We start from the raw sequence: 19946 nt of genomic DNA, 5'->3' as shown, positions 1-19946 counted from the left end.
AAACACAGAAGAAGAGACGATTTTAATTTTTCTGCATCGGGGTGGAGATGGTGTGTCGAGGAGGAAGAGGAGGAGGTGCAGTTCTATTAAAACAAATACAGCTTCCTGTCTCTCTCCTCTGGTTCTTTCAGCAGTTTAACAGGCGTGAATGAGCTCCACAATGTGTTTATGAGAGCAGAATTTTTACACGATTAAAACAAGGCTTTGAAGAGGAGGAGAGGGGGAGGGGGGGGCAATAAACGACAGAAACACTGTAATAACAGAGAGAGAGGAGGGGGGCTGAAGTTTAATCAACACAGAGAGAAACAGAGGGAGGAGATCCTTTTATTCACAACAATCTGTTTCATTCACTGGAGATAAAACCGACAAAACCAAAACTAGACCTCCACCTGAACACAAACCCCCTCCCAAACCAGAGGTGGAAGAAGTACTCAGATCTTTTACTTCAGTGGTAATACCACAGTGTAGAAATACACTGTTACAAGTAAAAGTATTATCATCAAAATATACTGAAGTGATCTGTGGAGGCGACATCCTGGACTCTGTGCTGTATGTTTATATTCATGGTCCAACTCTCCTTAAGTGGCTGAACACAAAGACTTTCAAATGAAATTCGGCCCCGCCCCTTTTACCTGCTGACCTGTAATCAGCCCAACAGAAAGTCACTTTATGTCTTCAAAAACCACATTTGTACTCTGAGCGGCATGCTGACACAGGACAGACTGTTAAAGGCTAAGGGACCTATCTCATGGGGACATAATGGCTGCCAGCAGCTCTCTGCTTCCCGGTCAAAATTCCACTGTTACAGTTTCATGTCTTGGAGATTAAATTAAGTGTTAGGAAGTGTTAGAAATCATGGATTAATAGTTTGTTGATGAATAATCAGAAGCCAGCACCTGGTTTGGATGTCTCAGCCTCTACTGGAGGTCAGTTGGCTCATATATGGACCAGAACCGGCTCAAATGTAGACCAGAACTGGGTCTCTGTTGGTGCCAGAACACAGCCAAATGTGCCAACTGTCAGCCAGAGTCTACCTGCCTCAGGCTGTAATATATGGCTCTCCAAAGAGACACATATAGGAGACGGGAGTGAAGGGTCCAACATACTGAAAACAAAAAGCTAACGAATGAGAGCATGTAACCATGTGATCAAACTATTTATAAAATGTTTCCAGGAAGAAGATAAGGTCAACTCAAAAAAAGATATCAAGATATCAACATACATATCAATGTCTGGGTAACAAAAGAAACACAGTTCACAGAGGTCCTACATCTTAACAAAGCATCATGTGAACATCCAGCAAGCGGATTGGTGGATCCAACTCCTGTCAGGAGCAGGTTCAAAACATAAACTCATAAACTCAACATGTTACAACCTTCACATGGACAGTGTCACAGTGGTGGAATGGTTAGAAAAGCAGGTCGCTGGTGTGATTCCCTGATTATTATCAATGTAATAATTGACCCTGAACCGGTTCGATACCAGTCTGAATACACTGACTCGTTCTACTGGTTCGGTACCAGTCTGAATACACTGGATCTGATCTGATCTGTGTGTTTGTGAGGGATCCATCACAACAAACTCAACTTCACTGACAACCTCTGAAAATAACAGCTAATCTGCAGGTTCTTTTCTCCATTAATCTGCTCTATGAAATGTTCTGGTGGCCGAGTGGTTAACACACACAAACAATAATTAAGTCCCTGGTTCGATTCCAGACAGTTATATGTCACAAGTCCCTCCCTCTGTTTCCACTGTCACTCACCCAATAAACACAAAATGATCAATAAATCAACCACATAAAAAAGAAAGGCGATCTTTGAGATGTTCAGAGGTTCTGTTGTAAGTACATTGACTCATGTGCTGTACTTCAGTAGTTTGCTGTTACTTTATACATACATTACACAAATAAAGATTTCAAATACACAACATATGATGAGCTAATAAATAATTATTATTATATTATTAAACAACCAAACAGTCTGTATAATATCGTTAAAGCCAGACTAGACAAGTTACTCGTTATTGAGATACTATTCTTCCATTCATACTCCATATTTTGTTTGTAATTTGAAGCATTTGTAACGCTGGTCTGCTGAACATTTCTTTATTCTATGAAGCAAACATCTCTTTATCAGAAGACATTTTAGGTTTTCAGCATTCCTTTTCTTTCTTTTACACAGAGCATCTTTGGGATAAAGTGTCTATCTTATCTCACACTGAAGACATTACTGGTGGTATTTAAGATGTTACTGAGACTTAACAGATGTATGATTGTCGCAGGATCTGTAAAATCTGATGATCCTAAACACAGCAGAGCTATTTCATGTTTCAGAGTAAAAAGCAGCAGCGAGACGTTTCTGTGCTGCAGGAAACTGAAGCGTCTCTTTTCTCTGTGAGGGAACTTAGTCACAGAGAGAGAGACAGTCAGAGTCTATGTCTCTCTACCACTGATCTGATTGCTGCTACACTAATTAAATCACAGCACAATTAATGAGAGTCAGCTGTCAATCAAAGCCTCATCACACACATATGAGAGAGAGAGAGAGAGAGAGAGAGAGAGAGAGACTTACTTCATTCAGGAAACAGTCCGTCTTTCTTTCATTCCTCCAAAAAACAGACGACAAGAACTGAAAGAGCCTGCACACCGGGCAAGAGAGAGAGAGAGAGAGAGAGAGGGGACGAACAACTACCGACAGACAGATGGAGAGAGAGGGGGGGGGGGGGTGACAGGAGAGAGAGGGAGGGCGAGCGAGCAGCCGGCTGGATGGCTGTAATCCCATTATTGTGAACGACACATTGTTCTGAGAGAGAGCGAGAGACATTCAGATACAGAGAAAGAGAGATAGAGAGAGAGAGATAGTCAGATATATAGAGAGAGAGTCCCAGTGGAAATAAAGGGGGCGGGGCTTTGCTGCACACACATATATGACAGGGCCAGAGGGGGCGTGGTCCAAGTCATTAATATTTAATCATTGGTTTGAGGCGTGAAGTTAGAGAGAGAGAGAGGTAGAGAGAGGCAGTAAATCAGTGTGAGTGTTTTATGGTTTCATCTGAAGGACACCACACCCCTCTGACTATCTGTCTCTAAACAACACTGTCCGTCTCTATACACTGTCTGTCTCTATATAACACTGCCTGTCTCTATACAACACTGTCTGTCTCTACACAACACTATCTGTCTCTACACTGTCTGTCTCTATATAACACTGTCTCTATACAACACTGTCTGTCTCTATATAACACTGCCTGTCTCTATACAACACTGTCTGTCTCTATATAACACTGCCTGTCTCTATACAACACTGTCTCTGAATAACACTGTCTCTACACAACACTATCTGTCTCTACACTGTCTGTCTCTATATTACACTATCTCTATGCAACACTGTCTGTCTCTATATAACACTGTCTGTCTCTATACAACACTGTCTGTCTCTACATAACACTGTCTGTCTCTATACAACACTGTCTGTCTCTATAGAACACTGTCTTTCTCTACGCTGTCTGTCTCTAAATAACACTATCTGTCTCTATACAACACTGTCTCTATACAACACTGTCTCTATACACTGTCTGTCTCCATACAAAACTGTCTGTCTCTATACAACACTGTCTCTGAATAACACTGTCTCTACACAACACTGTCTGTCTCTATATAACACTGTCTGTCTCTATACAACACTGTCTGTCTCACTTTACACTCACAGTTTTACCATTATTTCATCATTTAATCAGAATCAGTATTTTTATATGAAATAACAAGTGTATGTTTATCAATTCCATGTACTTCCATGTAATCAATTGTGTAGTCAAGAATAATTTTTTTCCAACTTTTGTAGGTGCAAAGGTTTGTAAACCCTGAGCTACATTGCTTAAAATGACCAGGTAAATACAATCAGGTGGGACAAAATTGGTGGCTAAATTAACCAATGAAATGGACTATTGAAATGAGAGATCTAAAACAGAGATGAAACCAAGTCAGTTTAGTCTTACCAAAGTGAACCCATACAGGTAAATGCCCTATGGCAGTATGGGTAAAAGCCTCAGTGCATGATGGGAAGCAGCTACTACAGATTCAACATTCACCAACTAAACTGAAGGTGCAGAAGAAGCAGGTACTGGTCTTTTTGATGATGATGATCATGATGATGATGATGATGATGATGATTGTTTTGCTTTGTTCTCCTTCTTCTCCTTGAGTTTGATGCCAAAATAAAATATTCATCAATACTGATCGGTTGTATCAGTGTTACTGCAATGTTCTCTGTCCTCTGATTGGTTCACAGCTGACAGGTCACAGCAGGTGAGAATCACAAAGTGTTTAGGTCGTCATGGTGACCACAGACAGTTTAATGTGCTGTGAAAAGTGCGTGTGTGTTATCAGCACCATCTTATCTGTGACACAACACACTGCTGGTAAAATGTGTGTGTGTGACAATACATTCATGCATTCATTCATGCGTGTGTGTGTGTGTGTGATTAATATTGCATGAGGGTCCTGATGAGAAGTGGACAAACACTCCCAGCTGAGCTCTAACACACACACACAACACACTCAGGGTCACATGCACCGCTGCACACACACACATACATCAATCAAATACACAAAGAGAAAACACACACACAGCCTGAGGTCTGACAGTGTGTGTGTGTGTGTGTGTGTGTGTGTGTGTGTGTGTGGCAGCTGCTGCAGCAGCATCTATTATGTGATTTTATATTTCTGTAATAATGTCTCATAAACACATTAAAAAACACACTTGACCAATCACAGCCCATTATGAGATAATCCAGTTTAGGTCAAATCAGAATCAGGATCAGAATCAGAATCAGGATCAGAATCAGAAAGAAGATGAGATCACTGACTAAGACAAAGTGAATTAAGGCTACTGTAAATACTTGTAAACACAGTGTGTGTGTAACTTAGTCCAAACTAAAATACAGCCTTGTTCTTGGTGCAGGTTCGGGTCTCAAATTCAGCAGAACCAGACGGGTCAAGTCTCAGTTTAGGCTCATGTAGAACTCTAGCTTCACGTTAAAGAAAGAGTTCATTTAGTAATTTTAGTTCGATATTTAGTGAAATCCTTTTTCTCTCAGAGTCTCAAGTACAGAGCTGGAGTCAGGATGTGGTTAGCTTAGCTTAGCATCGACTGGAAACAGTCGCTAAAACTCACAGGGTCAAAATTTACCCAATTTACATCACTATAGCACCAACACAATCACTGGGTTTATTTACACAAACTGAAAGCTGATTCTGAACCATTTTAAAATCTTAGTTACTAATTAATAATCGTTAATAACGTGAATCCTTTGCAGTTTTGAATCTCATATGCAAATCATTTTTTGTAAAAACAATACAATTTGTGACCGTTTTCAGGTTCAGGTTGTTTGAATGCTGGTGGGTGGGGCTGCACTTTATATCATTACATTATTATTGTTATTATCATTATTATTATTATTACTTCATTATTTTTTGTGATATTGTTATGTTTCTGGATGTGATGTGTGTGTGTTGAGGTGTGTGAGGCTTTCCAGCAGAAACAAAAGATGAAGGACGAGTGAAGAGGCTTTAAAGAGGGAAGAGGAGGAGGGGGGGGGGGGGTTTAGAGAGCGTGAAAAGCAGCTTGTAGAGAGACGAACCAACCAGGCGGAGTAATGAATGGAGGGGGAGGGGAGGAGGTGAAAGGTGACACACAGTAATTGGGAGGAAATGTGTGTGATGGAGAGACGATGTGTTCAGTTCAACACTGCAGAAAAAATGAACTGAACTTTATGTATGTTGAAGGTGTTCACAATAAAATAAACATGTAGAAAGAGAAAAAAATGAAATAAATGAGGGTGAAGACATGCAAAGCGTGCGGAAGCACAGGAGGGACATAAACAATCACAAATAAATAAGCCACTGAAATATTTTATTTTGAAAATCAGTCTGAATCTTTCTCTTAAACATTTACAGAAACTCATTTCAAGTGAGGACGAAGCTACAAGCCGGTGAGGAGGGCTTCAACATTCTGCCTTTAACGAATCCAACACCTCATCTTTACATTTCAATTTCAATTAGATAGTGGTCTGTGGCCACACCCCACAGTGATGTCATAGAGTAGTTAAACCAATGACATTATTTACAGGAAGTGAAGTTACTCTTTAAAGTGTCAATCTCCCAGGAAACTGAAGGCTCCATTTACGGCACAAAGGAAGTGCATCAACCACTGACACCAAAGAGGAGAGGAGAAAGAGGAGAGCTCCGTTACCTTCTCTTCAAACATGAGCTGCTGTAAACTTGTTATATAGCTGTTTCAATAAAGTTGTTAAAAAACCTAAAGCAAGCTGCTAGTGGTAGTTACTTCAAACTTTGTTATCACTCAATATAACACGATGACACTTCAGTGAACATCTCTCTTATTTCCAAAGTGCTGCTGATCGTTTCTCTCATGTCATGAGGTGACTTCTGTTGTCATTCGGTGCTGCATAAATAAAACCAAACTTAATGTGACATGAAGAGAATCACTGACGGGTCTGAAACGACAGACAGAACAGTTTGTACTGAACAAGTGATTCATAATGAGACTCTGTTAATGAGAGAGAGACATTGAGAATGACAGACAGAGAGAGAGTGAGAGAGGACTGATAACAATGACTGTTCTGTTACACACACAGAAAAACACGCACACACACACACACACACACAGAAAAACACGCACACACACAGAAAAACATGCACACACACAGAAAAACACCCGCACACACACACACACAGAAAAACACGCGCACACACACACACACAGACACAAACACACACACACACCCGCACACACACACACACACACACACACACACACAGAAAAACACACACACACACACACAGAAAAACATGCACACACACAGAAAAACACCCGCACACACACACACAGAAACACGCACACACATACACACACAGAAACACGCACACACATACACACACAGAAAAACACGCACACACACAGAAAAACATGCACACACACAGAAAAACACCCGCACACACACACACACACACAGAAAAACACGCGCACACACACACACACACACAGACACAAACACACACACACACCCGCACACACACACACACACACACACACAGAAAAACACACACACACACACAGAAAAACATGCACACACACAGAAAAACACCCGCACACACACACACAGAAACACGCACACACATACACACACAGAAACACGCACACACACACACACACAGAAACACGCACACACACAGAAAAACACACACACACACACACACACACACACACAGAGACACAAACACACACACACAGAAAAACACGCACACACACAGAAAAACACGCACACACACACACACACAGAACGATCTTTGGGTCAATGAGGCTGAATCTGCAGATTCCTGAAACAACCAATCAGATCACTGCTTCCTCCACCAATCACTGACCACTGAACCTTCTACAGGAACAACAGACGACACCGTGCAGCAACTCCATTTCTTGTCCAGGACTGATGACATCAGCTCACTGGTTGCTGTGGTAACCAGCTGGACGCCCTGACTCAGCGTGATACATCAGCAGATAGAGAGATTACAGTTGCACCAACCTGTTGAGGAAACCTGCTGTGTCTGTGACGAGGAAGCTGTGATGTGACGAGGAAGAGGAGGAACCTTCTTCATCAGGAGGATGTTTCCTGTAGGAACACAAAAACAGACACACATCAGATTATATTCTATTGTCTGTCATGGAAACTACACAGCAGTGTTTATGTTGACTAATAATAATAAACACACAGTGACCTGTCCGTCAAATAGGACTACGCCCCCCCCCCTGATGATGCTACTCTTTTCTTCTTCTCCTTCATCATTGTGATGGAAACACCATCCAGATTTATCTGAGTCTTTACCTGACAGGAGGACTTGTGTTGAATGATATTTTATTTAAATAATGTTATCAAGAAACAAACTGCCATAGACTTGAGACACAAAGAGACGAGGAAGCAGAGAGTAAAACAGGCTTCAACAGGATTTCTTGACTCTGGTTTTGAAGTGTTACACCTTAAAACCTGTCCATCTTTACATTTGTGTTTTATTTTGTCATCTGAATAAAGGTTGATAACTTCGATCATAACAGCTGAGCTTGTTTGTTTATTGTTCCCATATTCATTTTGATTTCTTCAACTGTAGTTGTGTTTGCCAGTTTCCCTCCATTCATATATGTTGTCACATGGTCTCCATTACAGCAGCTGAATCAGCTTTTAGCAGCTCCTGTCTGCAGTGTCCCCATGGATGGACAGACAACTATCACTGATCACTGAGACATTGAAGGAAACTTAAAAGCAGGAGGATTATCAGGCAGGTTCAGCAGCGTCTTTTGTCTTTGACTTCTAAGTGGATTTCTGGAGGTTTATTCTGATGGATATCAGAGATGATGATATCTCTGGAAGTGGAAGTCACACTGAATTCAACATGTGTTTCAAGTCTGACTGAGTTATGACTGAGAAGGAGTGCGTGTTTTCACGGGCATGTCAAGAGTTAATCCATTTTTACTTTCAAAATGAAATCTAAAAACATTCAGACAGGGAGACCAGATTTCTTGCTTCATGAGAACATGTTTCTCTCTGGGTCTCTGCCCACAGTTTAACTATTTTGGGTGTTTTTGTTCCTTTATTCGCTCTTCATCAACCATCTGCCTTCAACGCCAACTGTGAGGTCAAGCAATGAATCACTTCCTGTTTGTCTGCTGGAGCATTTAATGTGTTAATGAGCAGCACGGAGAGTACAGCTAATCAATCACCACAGATATTGATTGGTGATCTATAGACTGAGCAGCTCACACTCATCCATCCTCTTCAATACAGCTGCTCCTCCAACACATTAGCTCCTTCCTGTTTATTACTGATTCATGTTCACGATGCTTTAAACTGAACAGAGAGAAGGTAAAAGCCTGTCAGCGTTATTTACTCATGTTCAGCAGAGAAAACAGCATTTAGAGCCTCACTGTTTTTACTCTGAGCCACATTAGTCCTTCAGGTGAGTTCACAGTGGCACAAACTGACAGTAACATAAGTTCAAAATGTTTCAACTTTTACACAGAATTCAATTTAAAGACTGGAAAAATATTAGCACACACAAACGTTATAGTCTATTATTAATATGTTAATACATGTTTACGGGACGTCACAGGTAAAACAACACTGTTGTTGACAGAAACCAGTCTGATAGCTGTCACAGTTCATTAATGTACATTGTAAATGTGAAGTTACAGCAGCAGCAGGAACAGAAGTTCAGATTGTCATGGTTACTGCAGGCATTGTATTATCTTTGACATCCCTTAACAAAAGTGCGCATGCGCCGACGTGCATGCAGCCTGTTATAGTCGCTCCTGTTTGTTTTCTTTCTTTTTCTTACTTTTTCTCCTTGATTTCTTTATTTAACTCAGAACTTTTTTAAGTACTGACTTTTGAAGTTGTGCCCTCTTCAAACATGCTGGTGGAGAGTGTTCTGGTACTTTTTTTCACTCTGGAATTACTTTCATTCAAACATCGGACGGTCGCGCAGCAACTTCTGGGCGCTTTGTTTACTCCAGAGATCAGCTGATCGCTCTGAAGCCGGCCGGCTTGGAGACCAGATCATCAGAGATCCCCACTTAAATCTGGAGAAAAACATGCAGAGGATGCAGAGGGGGAACGAAGCGACGAGGGAAGAGAGGTGGGTCGAGACAGCAGAGGCTTATGGAGAAAAGGAGATATAAGCCGTGTCTCCCCTCTCTCATCATGGGCAACGTGAGATCGCTGGCAAAAAAGATGGACGAGCTGACGGCGCTGGCCAGGAGTCAGAGGGAGTACCGGGAGTGTAGTTTAATGTGCTTTACGGAGACATGGCTGCACCAGGACATTACCGACGACAACGTTTCCATCGACGGCTTTCAGACCGTCCGGGCCGACAGGGATTGTACCGGGAGCGGTAAGCGCAAAGGAGGGGGGCTTGCCGTTCTCGTTAACAACAGGTGGTGCAATCCTTCCCACATCACCATCAAGGATCGTGTCTGTTGCCCGGACATTGAACTGTTGGCCGTATTATTTGCCCAGGGAGTTTTCACATGCCATTGTTGTGAATGTTTACATCCCCCCCTCTGCCAACCCGAAGTCGGCGTGTGACGTCATGCACTCCGCCATAGCCCGTTTACAGACTCAACACCCGAATGCACTCATTGCTATTTCGGGTGACTTCAACCACGTCACCATGGCTAGGACACTTCCCACCTTCACACAGTATGTGAGCTGTCCCACTAGAGAGGAGAGGACCCTGGACTTGCTGTGTGCTAACATTAAGGATGCATACAGCTCCTCTCCCCTCCCCCCTCTGGGTAGGTCAGACCACAACCTAGTGCACCTCAACCCCTGTTATGTGCCTCTGGTGAAGAGCCAGCCTGCAACCACGAGGACAGTGAGGAGATGGTCAGAGGAGGCTTATGAGACACTTCAGGGATGTTTTGAGGTGACTGACTGGCAGGCGCTCTGTGAGCCGCATGGAGAGGACATTGATGAGCTCACAGAGTGCATCACGGACTACATCAACTTCTGTGTGGACTCCACTGTCCCAGCAGGGACTGTCCATTGTTATTCAAACAACAAGCCATGGGTGACAAAGGACATCAAGGCCATACTGAATAAAAAGAAGAGGGCCTTCAGATCTGGAAACAGAGACGAGGTGAGAACGATCCAGGGGGAACTGAAGATAAAGATCAGGGAGGCCAAGGAGAAGTACAGGAGGAAGCTGGAGTGGAAACTCCAGCAGAACAACACCAGAGAGGTCTGGAGTGGAATGAGGACCATCACGGGTTACAGGCCGACCAATCAGAATCAGAAACTGTTTATTGCCAAGTAACATACATTACAAGGAATTTGCTGTGGTCTGAAGGTGCTATTGTTTTGATAACAAATAAGTAGAATATAAAAGCTAAAATAAGAATAAGAATAAAATTAAAAATAAGATAAGATAAATAACAACAGTGCAGTGACCAGAATAAAATAAAGTGTCCAGATAAAGTGTCCAGTAGGGGGTGAGTGCGTTAATGTAACGCAGTGGGGACAGGGGTGATGTACGTTAATATAACGTATAGCTTGTGTTTGTGTTCTGGGGGGGGGGGGGGGGGGGGGGGGGGGGGGGGGGGGGGGGGGTCAGTGAGAGTTTGTCAGGTTGACTGCAGAGGGGAAGAAACTGTTTTTGTGGCGGGAGGTTTTGGTCCTGATGGACCGCAGCCTCCTGCCAGAGGGGAGGGGGTCGAACAGATGGTGTCCGGGGTGGGAGGGGTCGGCAGCGATCTTCCCTGCTCTCCTCACGGTCCTGGAGGAGTACAGGTCCTGAAGAGATGGGAGGTTGCAGCCGATCACCCTCTCTGCAGAGCGGATGATACGCTGCAGTCTGCGTCTGTCCTTGGTGGAGGCAGCAGCGTACCAGACGGTGATGGAGGAGGTGAGGATGGACTCTATGATGGCAGTGTAGAAGTGAACCAGCATTTTTTGTGGCAGGTTAAACTTCCTCAGCTGCCTCAGGAAGTACATCCTCTGTTGGGCTTTCTTGATGAGGGAGCTGATGTTCAGCTCCCACCGGAGGTCCTGGCTGATGATGGAGCCCAGGAAACGGAAGGACTCCACAGTGTCCACTGGAGAGTCACACAGGGTGATGGGGGCGGGTGGGGCTGCGCTCTTCCTAAAGTCAACAACCATCTCCACTGTCTTTGAAGCGTTAAGCTCCAGGTCGTTGCTGTTGCACCAGGTCACCAGGTGGTCAATCTCCCACCTGTAGGCAGACTCATCCTCTCCAGAGATGAGTCCGATGAGGGTGGTGTCGTCCGCGAACTTCAGGAGCTTGACGGACTGGTGACTGGAGGTGCAGCTGTTGGTGTACAGGGAGAAGAGTAGTGGAGAAAGAACGCAGCCTTGAGGGGAGCCGGTGCTGATCGTCCGCGAGTCTGAGACGTGTTTCCCCAGCTTCACGTGCTGCTTCCTGTCAGACAGGAAATCTGCGATCCACCTGCAGGTGGGGTCAGGCACGTTCAGCTGGGAGAGCTTGTCCTGAAGAAGAGCCGGGACGATCGTTTTGAAGGCAGAGCTGAAGTCCACAAACAGGATCCTGGCATAGGATCAACAACAGAGGAGCTGAAGGCAGTGTGGACCGGGCCAACGAACTGAATCTGTTTTTCAACAGATTTGAGTCTGTGGGCCCTGCTCAAACCCCCCATGACTCTTCTGCTGTCTGCCTCCAACCTTCACCTATTCCACTCCTCCCACCCCCCTGTGAGAGCTTTCCTCACACCTCGTTCCCCAGTCCCCAGGCTGACGGCACTCTTCAACCTGACGACACCACCCCTCCCCCACCGGTCATCTCTACAGTGTGCTTCGTTGCTGACCATGTTAGAAGACAGCTAATGAGACTCCACTCCAGCAAGGCTGCAGGCCCTGATGGTGTCAGCCCCAGGGTGCTTAAAGCCTGTGCCCCCCAGCTATGTGGAGTACTTCACCACGTCTTCAACATGAGCCTGAGTCTTCAGAGGGTCCCCGTGCTGTGGAAGACATCCTGCCTCGTTCCTGTGCCAAAGACGCCGCGACCCAGTGGCTCCAAGGACTACAGACCCGTGGCACTGACCTCCCACATCATGAAGACCCTGGAGAGACTCGTCCTGGAGCAGCTCCAGCCCTTGGTCAAGCCACACTTGGACCCCCTTCAGTTCGCCTACCAGCCCCGACTTGGAGTGGAGGATGCCATCATCTACCTGCTCAACCGCGTCTACGCCCACCTGGATAAGCCGGCGAGCACTGTGAGAGGCATGTTTTTTGACTTCTCCAGTGCGTTCAACACCATCTGTCCGGCTCTACTGGGTGAGAAGCTGACGGAGATGCAGGTGGATGCCCCCCTCGTGTCCTGGATTGTCAACTACCTGACTGGCAGACCACAGTATGTGCGCTTACAACACTGTGTGTCAGACAGAGTGGTTAGCAACACCGGGGCCCCGCAGGGGACTGTCCTCTCTCCCTTCCTCTTCACCGTCTACACCACGGACTTCAGCTACTGCACTGAGACCTGCCATCTTCAGAAGGTTTCTGATGACTCAGCAATAGTTGGATGTATCAGCAAAGGTGATGAGGAGGAGTACAGAGCTGCTGTGGACAACTTTGTCGCATGGTGCGAGCAGAACCACCTGCAGCTCAACGTGACAAAGACAAAGGAACTGACTGTGGATCTGAGGAGGACCAAGGCGCCGATGACCCCTGTTTTCATCCAGGGGGTCAGTGTGGACATTGTAGAGGATTACAAGTACCTGGGAGTTCACATAGACAATAAACTGGACTGGGTAAAGAACACTAATGCTCTCTACAAGAAGGGCCAGAGCCGTCTCTATTTTCTGAGGCGGCTGAGGTCCTTCAACATCTGCCAGACTATGCTGAGGATGTTTTATGAGTCTGTGGTGGCCAGTGCTATCCTCTATGCTGTTGCATGCTGGGGCAGCAGGCTGAGGGTGGCGGACTCCAACAGACTAAACAAACTGATCCGCAAGGCCAGTGACGTTGTGGGGGTGGAGCTGGACTCTCTGACAGTGGTGTCATAGAGGAGGATGCTGTCTAAGCTGCAGGGCATCTTGGACAATGTTTCACATCCTCTCCATGACGTACTGGTCGGACAAAAGAGCACCTTCAGTGGGAGACTCATTCCTCCCAAATGTACAACGGAGCGCCACAGGAAATCATTCCTGCCTGTGGCCATCAGACTGTTTAACTCCTCCCTCTCAGTGTCAGACACTCAGGAAGAGACTGGAAATCTGTATCTACTTCACCTGTTCATACACTACCTCACTATTTATTCTTAAATGTCTAAGTGCAATAAATATATAGTAATACACTTCAGTGCAACACATACATACATATACATTGTTATTGTATATATATTTTTTACCTCATTGTTCACTTAAATACTGTAAATGTGTATATTTTTTATTTTCTATTTCTTATTTTTATATTTTGTACATACTTTTAGTTCTAAATTATGCTACTTTACTCTTGAATGGGAGCAGTGCTGGCCCTAGCCATTTTGGTGCCCTAGGCGAGATTATGATTTTGCCCCCCCCCCCCCCCCCCCGCGCGCGCATACACGGCAAACATTATAACATTAATAACAACAGCCGAGCGGCGCCCCCTCTGGCAGGTGGCACCCTAGGCGACCGCCTAGTTCGCCTATGACCAGAGCCGGCCCTGAATGGGAGCACCGGTACAGGACAATTTCCCCCCGGGGATCGATAAAGTATTCCTGATTCTGATTCTGATTCTGAAATAAATGTTTTAATGTTATATTCTGTTCATTCATGCACACAAATTAGGTTTATTACCTTAACACCTGCCAGGCTGCGTCCAAATGAATAAATATATATAGTATGTACAAAAATCCATCCATCCATCATCCATCCATCATCCATCCATCATCCATCCATTCATCATCCGTCCATCATACATCCATCCATCCATAATCATCCATCCATCCATCCATCATCCATCCATCATTCATCATCCATCCTCCATCCATCCATCCATCCATCCATCATACATCCATCATCCATCCATCATCATCCATCCATCCAGCATCCATCTATTATCCATCCATCATCCATCCATCCTCCACCATCCATCCATCACCCATCCATTGTCCATCCATCCATCAATCCATCCATTCGTCACCCATCCATCCATCATACATCCATCAATCCATCCATCCATCTATCCATCATCCATCCATCCAGCATCCATCTATTATCCATCATCATCCATCCATCCTCCACCATCCATCCATCACCCATCCATTGTCCATCCATCATTCATCATCCATCCATCATCATCCATCCATCATCCATCCATCACCCATCCATCCATCATATCAACTATAACTGCTTATCCTTTACAGGGTCTCGGGGGGCTGGAGTCGATCCCAGCTGACATTGGGCGAGAGTTGGGGTCCACCCTAGAACAGGTCTACAGTCAATCACAGGACTGACACACACACACACACACACACACACACACACACAGATACACAGACTGCTTCTGAGGCATGAGTCGTCCTTGAAGAAAAAACAGGACTCAACAACCCACCTCTGTTCAATTCAATTCAATCTCACATGAGATGGTTGATTTTTCCCAGTCGCTGCCACATTAACTTTTTTTTTCTCTATCCGTCTGTGTGTTTGTTGTTATACTTGTATCTTTGTGAGGACCAGGCCATGTGATCCAGCAGCTACAGATCAACATGATCCATCATGTGTTTGTGTCACCTGATGAATGAAGTCCAGTATTCTCTCTCTGTCTCTTTAGCTGCTAAATGCTCCACTCTGTGTACAGTGACTTCTTACAGCTTATTTAATGAAAACACTGAGACTGAACCAGACAGGAAAGCTAAAAGAGTCTAAAAAGCTTCTGTTAAAACTGATTAATGGAGTTTAGAAATAAAAAGTAGAAGAATTCAATACATTAATCAGGGTCCTCACATTGACAGTAATATCTGACATTGTGTGTCAGAGGAAGTGGTCCCACAGTGAGGTCAGGAGGTCTCCGGCACACACAGAGACTCAATTCACACAAACACACACACACACATCAGTGTAAATATCAGTTCTGCCGTCACTCTGAACATTCAGCTCTGTGTTAAACACCAGAATCACAGACTGTCAGTGAACTCAGTAGCAGGAAGTCAGCAGTTGGCTGTGACCTGCTGTCAGAGGTGACATCGTGGATCGTATGATTTTATCCAACATCACCTGGAGTGGTGTTCACTAAACATCCTCAGACTAACAATAAAGTTAGGAGACGTTCTCTAGCAGCAGCTCCAGGGTCTCCACAGATCCACAGACCATTGAACTGGCCCTGCATTCCTGCAAGGCCTTTACAGTTCGACGCCCTGAAGGTCCCGCCTTTTGCCACTTCGCCTCAAAATCAGGTACTGCCAATATTCCAGTTACAGTAACTTATCCCACACTCACATCTCCTGTTAAAGTAATTACTAATAGACCAAAAGTCCATCTCAGAGGTCTACTTGCTGTCCACATATCACCATATCGGTCTCAGCGCTGGAGGATTCAATGTGTGTTAATCCTCATGTTCTGTTGTTGTTTGTGGTGCTATTGCACATGTAAAATAAACTCTTTCTTCAAATAAAAAAAATTGTAATAGGCCTATTGGTAATTTTTTAATGGGTCACAGACATTCGTCCATTCTAAATAGTACATTTTAATATTGTCGTTAATGTTCAGTTCACAAGGGTCGGCTACCGGGTCAGTCTAAATTAGCATCCGTAGACCTTGTATTGATGTGACCTATGTTCTCATGTTTATGCCTGTATTTTCATATTTTGTCCAGAAACATTGAGTTTACTTGTAATGAAATGTGCTATATAAATAAAATTGCCATTGCCATGGTTTGAGTCCCGGATGACACAGTGTAAGCATCTTGAACCTACTCAGGCATTGTTGTTTAAAACAGTAAGTTTTTATTGTTTCCACTGTTTTACTGTTGCTCTTGTATCTGAACTCTTTAAACAAAACTCCTATTTTTATTTTCTATGCAAAAAAATAAAACTGAAGCCTCCAAATAGGCCACCAGTCAATTTAATCCCCATTAAACCTGACCCTGAAACACACACACAGTCAGTAGATTAGGCTGCCTGCCTTCATTCACTAATCTGTGGAGTTAATCCGATGGTTGTAACTCTGCAAACTGAGACATTATAGAGCCGTAATCTGCATATGTGGAACACACACACACAGTAACACAGTAACACACACAGTAACACAGTAGTACACACAGTAACACACACAGTAATATACACAGTAACACAGTAACACACACAGTAACACATACAGTAACACAGTAGTACACACAGTAACACACAGTAACACACACAGTAATACACACAGTAACACAGTAACACACACAGTAATACACACAGTAACACACACAGTAACACGCACAGTAACACAGTAACACAGTAACACGCACAGTAACACAGTAACACACACAGTAACACAGAAACACACACAGTAATACACACAGTAACACGCACAGTAACACAGTAACACACACAGTCTTTGAATCTTTAGGTTTCAGGAAAAACTTCATCATGGACATTTGTTTTTTATTTCATAGATGTGATGTTACTGTGTGTGTGTGTGTGTGTGTGTGTGTGTGAGTGTGTGTGCATGTGTGTGTGTGTGTGTGTGTGCGTGTGTGTGTGTGAGTGTGTGTGCATGTGTGTGTGTGTGTGTGTGTGTGTGTGAGTGTGTGTGAGAGAGAGAGAGTGTGTGAGTGTGTTTCTAAGTTGGGGGTGTAACTGATGCCAGCTGAAGACAGCTGCACTCCAAGATACCAATTATACACACACAGTAACACATGCAGTAACACACACTCCTTCTCAGAGACTATAATCTTCAGTGTGATGGCAGTGACACCACATTATTCAACAGTCAGTAATCTGAACATTCACACTGGGGGGGGGCTTAAAGGAACAGTCACTCAGATGAATCCTGTTTTTGTATACATATATATATATATATATATATATATATATCATTTGTTCAGTCAGACTTTCATCAACACCACTTCTGTCTCTAATTGCATGTCAGTGGGCAGACAGACAGACAGACAGACAGGCAGAGAAGAAGGAAGAGGCAGTACAGGAAATGGAGACAGGGAGTAAATAACACCTCATTCTACCTCACAGGAGGAACTTCCTCCTTATATACAAACAGCAGGACACGCACACACAGTGTTACACACAATGCAAACATAATAACTGCCTGTCAATACTAACACACACACCAGTAGCGTGTAATCAAGATTCTCCACTCCCTGTTTGACAGCCTCAACTCACTTAACAAACCACATAAATAATAATAATTATAACAACAATAACAATAATAACAATAATAGTAATAATAATAGTAATAACAATAGTAATAATAATGATAATAGAAGGGAAACAAGTGGACTGGACTCCAACTGCAGGCCAGTATTTATCATTCAGACCACAGGACTCACTGTGATTGGATCATTAATGACAGATCCAAGGTCAGTTTTCTGTAATACATTATTGGCATGTGTTGCATACAGTCTTTAATTATAGATAGATAATTATTGTACACCTGGAAACAGTTCCTCTACAGGTCAATACATCTCTACAGAGCGATACATCGACAAATCAATACATCTACAGATCAATACATCTCTACAGATCGATACATCAACAAATCAATACATCTACAGATCGATACATCTCTGCAGATCAATACACCTACATATCATTACATCTACTGATCGATACATCTCTACAGATCAATACATCTGCAGATCGATACGTCTCTACAGATCAATACATCTACAGATCGATACATCTCTACATATAATTGCATCTACAGATCGATACATCTTTACAGATCAATACATCTACAGATCGATACGTCTCTACGGATCAATACACCTACATATCATTACATCTACAGATTGATACATCTCTACAGATCAATACATCAACAGATCGATATGTCTCTACAGATCAATACATTTACATATCGGTACATCTACAGATCGATACATCTCTTCAGATCAATACATCTACATATCAATACATCTACAGATCAATACATCTACAGATCAATACATCCTGACTGCTGTAACATGGCGGAGAGACCAGACGGACTGTAAACACTCTGTGCTGTCAATAAAGCTTTTTGAATCCGTTGAATGAACTCTGTCTTTTCATTAAACTTCATCCTGTCATTTTGTTGCTCTTTGTTCACAGACGGTGTTTAAATAAAGCCTCTCTGTTGAAGCCAGACTGTTCATTAACACTGTTCACCCCAAGCCTTTCAATAAAGTTCATTTAAATTCACTCGTTTTGTTTAGCCAGTCTTTGTTAGTGGAGCTCATTTCAATAAAGACACTGTGTCAGAGCCGGGGCTTTCAATAAAAACTGCTGCTGTAAAGAACCCGTTTTCAATAAAGTTCATGTCCTGCTCAAATTTAAATACCCAGCAGCCCTTGAACACACCACATCAGCTGATGTCACACAGTGGCCTGATGACACTCTGAAGAAACCATAAGAGTCCCGTTTCATATTAGTTGTTGTTGAACTACAGATTGTACTTCTACATTGTTCCTATGCCCCCCCTCTGTCCCTCCATGGACAGTTAGGCCGAGGGGGGGGAGGCTCCTCACACTCCAAAATCAACTAGAACAACCACAGAAGGATATGAGTTGAATAGTGGACTGTTGGAATCACACGTCTTATATGAGCCATGGGGGGGGGGCACTAAAACACGTGTCCTCTTTGCTTGTGAACGTCTCCAACAACAAAAATGGTATCCCAAAAACACAGAGGACGTGAACTGCAGGGTCCAACCTGAGCCCCCGACAGCAAACAGACATTCAATCATTCTGCTGCGACAAAGTTAAACGTGGGCAGTTTTTGTTGGATGCTGTCACTAACAACAACCTGTGTACATAATGTAATGTACATGGTGGAAGTGGGTGTGATACACAGAAAGGTGATGAGGGTGTAGGTGAGGTAGGAGAAAGTGAGGCGGGGGGGTCAGACAGCAGCCAGCAGAGAAAGCTGTACACTGCAGAAAAGATCAGGTCGTTTCTCCAACAGACAAAGAATCAACACGGTGTGGGGAGAAGGAGAAGGAGAAGGAGAAGACCATTTCCCTGATTTATTAATGTTTTATACATCAGCCAGACTCCATATGAGCCAAAGAGAAGAGTCTGTCCTCATCGAGAGTTTTAGGTTGAAAAAACAGTGATGATGCCAAAAACTCCAATATGTGTTTTAATGAACTTATTGGTTTTAAATGTTGTTTTTAACATCTCACTTAACATGGACGTTTTTAGAGTGGGGAGTTTAAATGCCA

At 43.7% G+C, this 19946-nt stretch overlaps 1 protein-coding gene across 1 annotated transcript in view; it reads right to left on the bottom strand.

The window, feature by feature from the left end:
* plxnb3 (plexin B3) overlaps positions 1-7629 on the bottom strand; it is a 51430-nt gene extending 43801 nt beyond the window's left edge. Inside the window, exon 1 of the mRNA XM_070909686.1 lies at positions 7603-7629. The gene's annotated coding sequence lies outside the window, so the exon portion shown is untranslated. The remainder of the gene's footprint in view (positions 1-7602) is intronic.
* Between the last annotated feature and the right edge of the window lie 12317 nt (positions 7630-19946).

This window comes from Enoplosus armatus, chromosome 8, assembly GCF_043641665.1.
Source record: "Enoplosus armatus isolate fEnoArm2 chromosome 8, fEnoArm2.hap1, whole genome shotgun sequence".
NCBI lineage: Eukaryota > Metazoa > Chordata > Actinopteri > Centrarchiformes > Enoplosidae > Enoplosus > Enoplosus armatus.
The sequence above is the reverse complement of the archived record's forward strand: the minus strand, read 5'-3'. Positions and strand labels throughout refer to the sequence as shown.